This window comes from Sorex araneus, chromosome 2, assembly GCF_027595985.1.
Source record: "Sorex araneus isolate mSorAra2 chromosome 2, mSorAra2.pri, whole genome shotgun sequence".
Classification (NCBI taxonomy): Eukaryota; Metazoa; Chordata; class Mammalia; order Eulipotyphla; family Soricidae; genus Sorex; species Sorex araneus.
In genome coordinates this window covers 301308093-301317002 of record NC_073303.1, presented here as the reverse complement: position 1 = coordinate 301317002, position 8910 = coordinate 301308093, and the positions used below count along the sequence as shown (strand labels likewise).

Genomic DNA, 8910 nt, shown 5'->3' with positions numbered 1-8910 from the left:
ATTGTTAAATACCACAACAGGCTATTCTACAAATTGCTGTATCACTGTCACTGTCATCGATTTGCTCGAGCGGGTGCCAGTAATGTCTTCATTTGTCTCTGTCTCATACTAGTGTAACCCGATGGCATCTGCTCGCTCCAGGAAAATGAAGAGCACATTCTTGTTACTGTTTTTAGCATATCAAATACATCACAAGTAGCTTGCCAGACTCTACTGTGAGGGAAAAAAATAAACAAATAGATAAATATAAGAGGTCGTGCAGATGCATTTGCAGCCGCATGCTCCATGAAAAATTGCATCGCCCTTTTCCAGGAGCTTTGTTTTATAGTCTCTGGATCTTTGCCATTGATGAGATTACATAGCACTGGGGACAGTTTGTGGGTGTGACTGCCAAGCTACTAGAAAACTGGGGATCTGGGTGGAGGAGGCCCAGTCCTCATTCGAGCAAGCTTGGAGATCTCAGCGTGGGTTTCACATATCTGGGTTCCTCTGTCAGTTTCTTCATGTAAGAGGCTTGTCTGAGCATGTGGAGAGTGGCCTTGAGCATGGCTATGGTGGGGTTATGGAGGGTTTTGGTTGCTGGGGCTCTGCTTGGGGCGGGGAGGGAAACTCAACCCACCCCCCTCTGAGGGGGCCCTGGTGAAGACAGCCTGGCATAGGGGCAGGAGATTCTACAAATAATCTACAAATAATATTATTGAACCTAAATGACACATATCACTTATCTTTTAACTAATTACTATTTTAAATATATTTCTTAAAATTTCTTAAAATAAAGTTTCTTAAAATAAGTAATTTGTGGCAAAACAGTAAATTCTATTTATTTTATTTTTTGCTTTTTTGGTCATACTCAGCAATGCTCAGAGGTACTTCCTGCTATGCATTTAGGAATTACTCCTGGCTGTGCGTGGGATGCCAAGGATTGAACCTGGGTTGGCTGCATGCAAGTCAAACACCCTCTCTGCTGTACTATTGCTCTGGACCCTCTATTTATTTTAAACACTATTTATTTTAATGTAGACAAAAGTCACAATTATTGATACAATTCTAGAGCTGAAGTTGATTAAGTAACAAGGCTCCAGTAGTAAAATTAGTAAATATAATAAAAATATATATTTAAATGTGAAAATGAGCATATCTTATCACAGACTTGTTAAGTCCTTTGTCTAAGGATTTACTGAGCTGTTTGTGGGTAGTTGAATCTTCTGGGTAATTGTTTTTGTTTCATTGAGTTTAGCTGCCTTCTATGTTACATCTAAAAGGGAACATTTAGTTCCCACCTAATTTGGTGTGTTCTTACTGGAATTTCAGTAGATGAATTAGGACGTGTTGCACAGCTGCATATGTGACCTTGTGGTCCAGCGACATCAGGATCTAAGATCTGGGACAATGAGAGTGCCAATGTGTGTGTGTGGGGGGGGGGGGCGGGGAGACCAGGATGTCCATGAAATTTTGTTATTTGGCACGCATCTCCGCAGATTTAGTCATGAATTGGTAGAGCAGAGCCAGTGGGTGAGTCTGTGGGGCGTGGGTGTGGCTTCCGGGGCTTCTGGAAGTTGAAACACATCACTTTTGTATTGAAAATTCTATTATTCAACATGACAAGATGACGTCATGTTACAGGTTATTCTCAAGATTACAAAAAGTAACCTATTTTGTAATACATTACAAAAAGCATCAAAAATAAGAGATTGTGAAGCATGGCAAACTTTTCAAAAGAAATTTTTCTTTTCAGCTAATTGAACATAAGGACGTCAGAAGAATCATACTCAGGCATTGCGTTTTACAGATGACAAAGCACTTCCCTGTGAATCATCTCATTAATTCTCCCAGCACTCAGGCGATGTTTCAATACACACTGAACACTGAGGAGTGGCATATTATATAACTCTTGGGCCTGTTAGGTTGAAGTCTTAGAAAACCACCATAAACTGCTGCATTATGCAAGAAAGGCAATGTATTACAAGGACAGTCAACTTCTTTTTTTAATGGAATTCTAGGAAGCACTGACTAATCAAGACACAGGAAGAACAGAGATGCCTCTGGGTTGCTTATGAAAGCTGGGATCCAGGGACTAAAAAGTTGTTAGAATTCTTCTCAAAGCTTCTCTGGGTATTGTCTTTCAGACAGGCTTTCTTCCGTTGGTGGAAGACATGCTTTCCAGAAGCTTCTAAGTTTTCTATCTATGGGTGGGGTCACTGGAGAGATACTGGTTCAACTTGAACTTCATTCCAAGGACACAAGCAGGGCAAAGGGCTGAGACGAGTTTGAGTGTGGTGATGACCTTGTAGGACTTAAGACTCTTCAGGTAAGGGCTGGAGCAGTGATGCAGTGGGTAGGTTGCTTTTCTTGCACATAGCCAACCTGGTACCAGGCATCCCATATGGTCCTCTGAATTCTTCTCAAAGGAAATTTGCCAAAAGGAACTCCTGAGTGCAGAGCCAGGAGTAGCCCCTGAGCACTGCTGAGTTTGACCCCAAAACAAAACAAAACAAAACAACAACAACAAAAAAAAAAACCAACAGAAACAAAGAGCAAAGAAGAAAAAAAAATCTCCAAGGAGCAGGATCTTAATAATGTGAGTTTATGGGATTAGTGTGCTGAAAATGTAGGTAAAGAGAGGTCATGAAAGTAGTTATGGGTATGAATGAAGCAATTCTTAGTGAAGATATTGCAGACAGATGATTGTGCATTCCCTGCTCTGTACTGGTTGTCAGCAAATTCCCCAAGCCCACAGTAGATGAATTTATGCTCAACCAGATCAGAGAAAGACCATTTATTAATGGAAATTCTGCTGGTCATTACCTTCAAAGAAATCCGGTCTTCCCATCTGACACCAAAAGGAATGTAAGTCATGCTTTATTCTGGCCTGGGGTAAAAACAGCAAGAGGTTTGTTCTCAAGCGCCTCCAATTAAGGATGAAACTGGTTAGAAAAGAACTACGGGAAAATGGCTCATGATCTGGGGGAAGAGAGGACAGCGTGGGTCCAGGACGGAATATCCTTATGTAACAGCTGACCGCCAGATAAGAATGAGGCTTTGGGCTGGTCTCTGAACTCTGACTACCCAACCCACTGCCTTCTCAGGCAGGTCTGTCAGTATGACTACAAGGGAAGGAAGAAGGATCAAGAAAAGGTGTGGGAGAGCAAAGCCACATCTCTAGGGAGGAAAAAGAGGACTTGTTTGAGCAGAAGCGGATTCCTTGGCATGTGGCAGGTGCCGTCTGACCCACAGAGCGGGAACAAGCCAGCAATTGTTTATGCCAAAATGACAGTTTTTTTGAAACTTGGGTTGTGAGCTTTCAGTAATCACTTTTTTTTTTTAAACTTCTCTTCGTAATATTCTAGAAGGCCGGGATGGGATATCTATCTATCTATCTATCTATCTATCTATCTATCTATCTATCTATCTATCTATCTATCTATCTATCTATCGATTGATTTATTGATATTTTTGGCCATGCTAAGAGGATCCTGTTTTTCCGTGCTTTTGCTCTTGTGGGAGAAGCAACCTATCCATCAGGCTAGATTTGTTGGACCTAAGACTAAAACTGATGAGATTCCTGAGCCAGGAGGAGTCCTCCATCTTGTGATTGGTGGTGGTGGTTGTGGAAGGCGGTTGTGTTGAGCATAGGAAAGCTTTGATCAGTAACTTTAGGTGCTGATTTGGTTGGGTCATAATGTCCAGGGAGTTGGCAAGGTGTTATTTTATGTTTCTTTGAAGGCGTTGTTAAGAAGAGATTATTATTTAAAGGAACAGGTTGAGTAAATGTGGTTACTGTCTGCTGTGCAATGGGGTGAATCTCATCAAATCAGTTGGATGATTTGATGCCCTGAGTAGACCACAGCCTAATCTTCCTTGAGCTGGAAGAAATTGTACCGGCAAAATGCTTTTGCACACTTTCTTGGACTTTTTGGCCTGTTTGTTAGTTTATTTTTTTAATTTACCAAGACAATTGCAACAAGCAATTCTTTAAAATAAATATCTCGGACTAGAGAGATACTATTGCAGCTAAGGCACTTGCCTTGCATGCAGTTGATTCCACAGCCCCTCCGAGAGTGATCCTTGAGTGCACTGCTAGGTGTTGACTCAAAAGCCAAGTGAATAAATAAACCAATACCAGGTACCGATAGTATTTATAGAAACACATATATACACATATACACACATATAAAGAAGACATAGCTATAGATTGCTTTCATTTATTTAATTATTCTTTCTGCTAGGTTTTCAAAGTCAATGAGGTAGAATTTGGATGCATAGGGAGAAGAGCAAAAGAAGTTTTAGACATAGAGAACAGTTTGTAGTAGTAAAACATGGGGTTTTCAGGGGTGGAGGAGGGATGGGTGAGTTTGGTAGGTACACTAGGAAATATGAAGGGAAAGTTTAAAATATCATACTAAAAAGTCTTTGTATGCTCTTGATTACCAAACCAAAGAGTCTGACATTTTCTGTGTAGGCAAACAGAAGCTGATGAAGAATTTTGAATGAATTTTTTTTTCTTCCACAACAAATTTTATTACTCAATCTTTCCAGAATTTCACTTCGAGAATCTTAGCAATGCATACAAATTGGAGATTTATTGTAAGCATAGATTAACAATCTTTTTAAAGAAATCATTTCCTCCAGTGTAAGGCATCAAGTCCAGAGCAGTACTTAACAGTCACAAAGTCACACTGCTTTTTTATACTGTCAAGTGATTTATCATTAAGCTATATCTTTGACTATCTTCCCATATAGTATTTGTTATAGAAGTGACTGAACTGCTCAGATTTGACCAAGGTGTTGGTATTCCATATTTCTCCTCCTGCCTCTTTGGTGTTAACATCAAGTTATTGTTATAAAGCAGACAATATGTCAAACATGGAGGCATAGTAAAATTATAAAGAAGGTGATATTTGTATTAACCCTCATACAATTTCTTGACTGACAGAAGTAAAGCATGGAAGCATTTATAACAATAGTAGAAGAATTTGAAATTAATTCAGTCCAAATGAAGCATCTTCAAGCCTCCTTGATTCAGGTTAGTTGTCACGATCCCACTTAACAATCTTGGGCTCAGGGAGAGTTTCGTGAGTGACTTTGCAAACAAACACATCTTCAGAAGTGGGAGTGAAGTTAGCATGGGTCAGAACATAGAAAGACCAATCTTTGCTGAAGGACAGGTCTGATTATTCTGACTTCATCTTCTCTCCATTTTTCAGCAATTCTATTTCAATATGGGGTGGGCGGAATCCAGACACGTAGCAATTCAGAAAATTTGGTTTTCCATTCTCAGGTGGGTAGAGAGAACAAACTTGGATCTTTGGAGTACGCTTGACGGCCTCCAGACCCGACAGAGAGAGGAGTACCAAGAGGAGGAGAGGCACTGGCGATGCCATCGCGCTTGGTGGCACAGGCGGTCGACAATGTGCAAGGCACATGTACTATGCACTGTACTATCGCTCTGACCCTCATAGAACTACTTTGGAACCTTTAAGTACTTGATCGGAGGCCTGACCTCCATTATATTTGGACACAGAGGGGAATTCACCTTTTTTTCACGGAGCCTAGTAGGATGGCAGGAAGTGTAGGAAGTAGGATGTAACTTCTATACTTTGTTCCCATATTATTTCAAAATAGTAGAAGACATATTCAGGGGATGGGAATCGCTGAGTGAGTTGAAGGTAATAAGATCATGTGTGAAGATTCTGTTCAGCAAGTTTTGTAATTTTCCTTGTACTAATTCCCTTTTCATTTTAGCCTTTGTGTTTTACTGAGCCCTTTTTGGTGCCAGACACTGTCCTGTATAAAGAGAAATAAAATGGAGACTGTGTCTCTGAGAGGTGTGTGAAGTTGAACTGTAAGTAAATAGTTGTAGAACTACTTCTTTTGTTTGTTTTTAGGCCACACCTGGTAGTGCTCAGGGTCTACTCCTGGCTCTGCACTCAGTAGTCACCCTTTCTTTTTTTGCTTTTTGGGTCACACCCAGCGATGCACAGGGGTTACCTCCTGGCTTTGCACTCAGGAATTACTCCTGGCGGTGCTCAGGGGACCATATGGGATGCTGGGAATCAAACCCAGGTTGGCTGCGTGGAAGGCAAACTCCCTACCTGCTGTACTATTGCTCCAGCCCCAATAGTCACTCTTGACAGGCTTGGGGGACCTTAGGGGCTGCCAGGGATTGAATCCAGGTTGGTCATGTGCAAGGCACGTGTACTACGCACTGTACTATCGCTCTGACCCTTATAGAACTACTTTGGAACCTTTAAGTACTTGATCGGAGGCCTGACCTCCATTAGATTTGGACACAGAGGGGAATTCACCTTGTTTTCACGGTGCCTAGTAGGATGGCAGGAAGTATAGGAAGTAGGATGTAACTTCTATACTTTGTTCCCATATTATTTCAAAATAGTAGAAGACAAGACCCTGAATGAAGTCAGAAAATAAAAGGCAACTCGAACCTGCTCTCCAGGTTATACCTCAGGAATAGACCCAGAACTTGAGGGAATGCTCTTAGGCCTGGTACACCCAGTGCTGATGACTCAGAGGATGGATCTTTGGGCATGAGATTGGACTTGGACCTGTAGTTAGAACACAGTTTGCTCTAATCTTTAGTCTCCACAAAGCCAAACCCCAGGTGATTTCTCTAAAGGTTTCATTTTATAAAGAAACCTGTTCTCTTCAGACAGCTCTGTGCCCTGGAGAGTCTCACTGAGGTGGGTGGGGCTGAGGAGGTGCGAGCCCACTGGGCGCTCAATAGACCCAAGTCTGTGGTAAAGCACTTGCCCGGTGGTAGAAGCAGTTACACCCTGAAGTGCCATGGTTCAGTGAAGGGCTAGGAGGAGTTTTCATTTCTGTCATTCATTCACCCGGAAAGTCTCAGCTCTATCTCATGAACCTGGTTTCTGAGAGGTCAAGTAACCTGATTGTACTTTACCACTTGGTAAATGATATATCCAGAGCCCTCATAAAAATTAATCCAGGCACAGGCTATGAAGCTGATACCATGCCATGAAAGAACAAGCAGTGGCCAGGTTTCCGTGCCAGTCTGGGGCCAGGCTGTTTTTGGGGTCACCAAGTCCTGAGGAGGAAGGAGACTCTTCTATCCTATTTCCTTGTTAGAATTGACACAGTTCAACTGCTCTCACCAGAGCCCTCACCCTCCCACATAGTCACAAATCACCTAGTAGATGTATGGGCGTGGGGAACGCTGCCTTTGGAAAGGCTCTGGTGTGTTGCCCCATTTCATCTTTCTCTTGGCCCACTCTTTGCAATGCAGTGAACCAATTACTTTTGAAAGAAATCATAGCTACCATTTTCTGAAGACCTATTTCATGGCAATTTATTTGAAACTGTCTTTTTCATTCTGACCAGGTCCTACCATGTTCCATTGTCTTACGCTCTGAGAATCAGAAGAACTTATGAAGGTCACACAGTTAGAAAACCAAGGAGGCCATATACAAACTCAGAGTTTCCTCCTGCACTACCCACCTTGGAATTCTACTTTCATTAAAGATGGCATCTTAGTTTTGCTCTGAAGGTAAAATGCTTCATCACTGTCATGTATGTCAAGTCAGAAGTTGAACTTTTTCCCCCATCAAGAGTTTCTTTAGGTTTTTTATTTGAGAGAGTGTAGGAAAAGGTATATGAAAGAATTTTGAGTCATTCTTTTTAAACACTGAGTCAATTTTTAAATAACAAGACAATAGCCAGGGAGAGACTTGGTATTCTTAGAAGTGAAAAAAATTATGTTCGAAGATGTAAAAGATAATTGGGTACATTCCTATTACTGCTCAGATCTTTGTACGTTCGCTACTAATATTAAAAAAAAGAAAAGTGGCTTTAGTGTTTTAAAAATAGTTCACTCTTAAGGAAAGAAGAAAATGAAATCACTTGGAATGTCACCACCAGCAATTGCTATAGCTAACCCTGGATGGACATACATGTTACTAAACATACTCTAATAGAGACACATTTTATAAAAATGGCATATATAATAAGAAAAAGTAAAATGAACCACACTGGAATAACCATTGGCCTTCAAGTAAAAGTTACTACTTCAGTAGGGATATTTCCTAAAATATTCCTCAAAAGGCGAAAAAAAAAGTGAAGAACGTCTAGAAATATTTCCCTCCAGTTTAGGTGGTACAAAATGAAATCATTAATATTGTCCTTCTTTCTCTTACATTTTTTCAATTGCTGTGAGTTAAATTATCCATATATATGGATACACATATTTTTACATTGATTCTGTAAGTATAATTTCCATTATTTTTTGTAATAATTTTTTGTTTACATGGAAATTATTTTAGCAAAATGCTACAGTTTTTGTGTGTTTTGTTCTTTTTTGTTTTTGGGCTACACTCTACTATGCTCTGGACTTACTCGTGGCTCTGAGCTCAGGGATCACTCCTGGCAGTGCTCAGGGGACTGTAAGCGGTGTGGGGGATCAAATTGGGGTTGGTCATATGCAAGACAAGTGCCTTAATGCCAATGCTCTCACTCCTGCTGTAACAACAAAGCATTGTTAATAAAAAGCCTATAGTTTGTAAGTACTTTATATACGTGCATACTATACATGAAGTATATACTATAATTTCTTTGATTTTTTTTCTTTTACTCATCTCTTATTTGTTTGGACTTATTTTTATGCTCTTTCAGGGTCAGGGGAATGAGACCCAGCTTGTTACTGGTTTTGGCATATTAATACACCATGGGGACCTTGCCAGACTCTCCCCCGGGGAAGACAGCCAGGCGCGTGGGCAAGAGACTCTCTGCTTCGCTCTCTTCCAGGAGCTGGCTTTTAAGTTGGAAGGATGAGTAGAGAGAGGCATCTAAAATCTCAGGGCTTGGATGAATGGAGATGTTACTGAGTCCACTCAAGAAATTCGACAATCAACAGGATGATGATGATGATGATGATGATGA

General features: G+C 40.8%; 1 pseudogene; it reads right to left on the bottom strand.

Moving 5' to 3' along the window:
* Nucleotides 1–4508: 4508 nt before the first annotated feature.
* On the bottom strand, nucleotides 4509–5399 carry LOC101557857 (beta-2-microglobulin-like; annotated as a pseudogene).
* Nucleotides 5400–8910: the final 3511 nt, after the last annotated feature.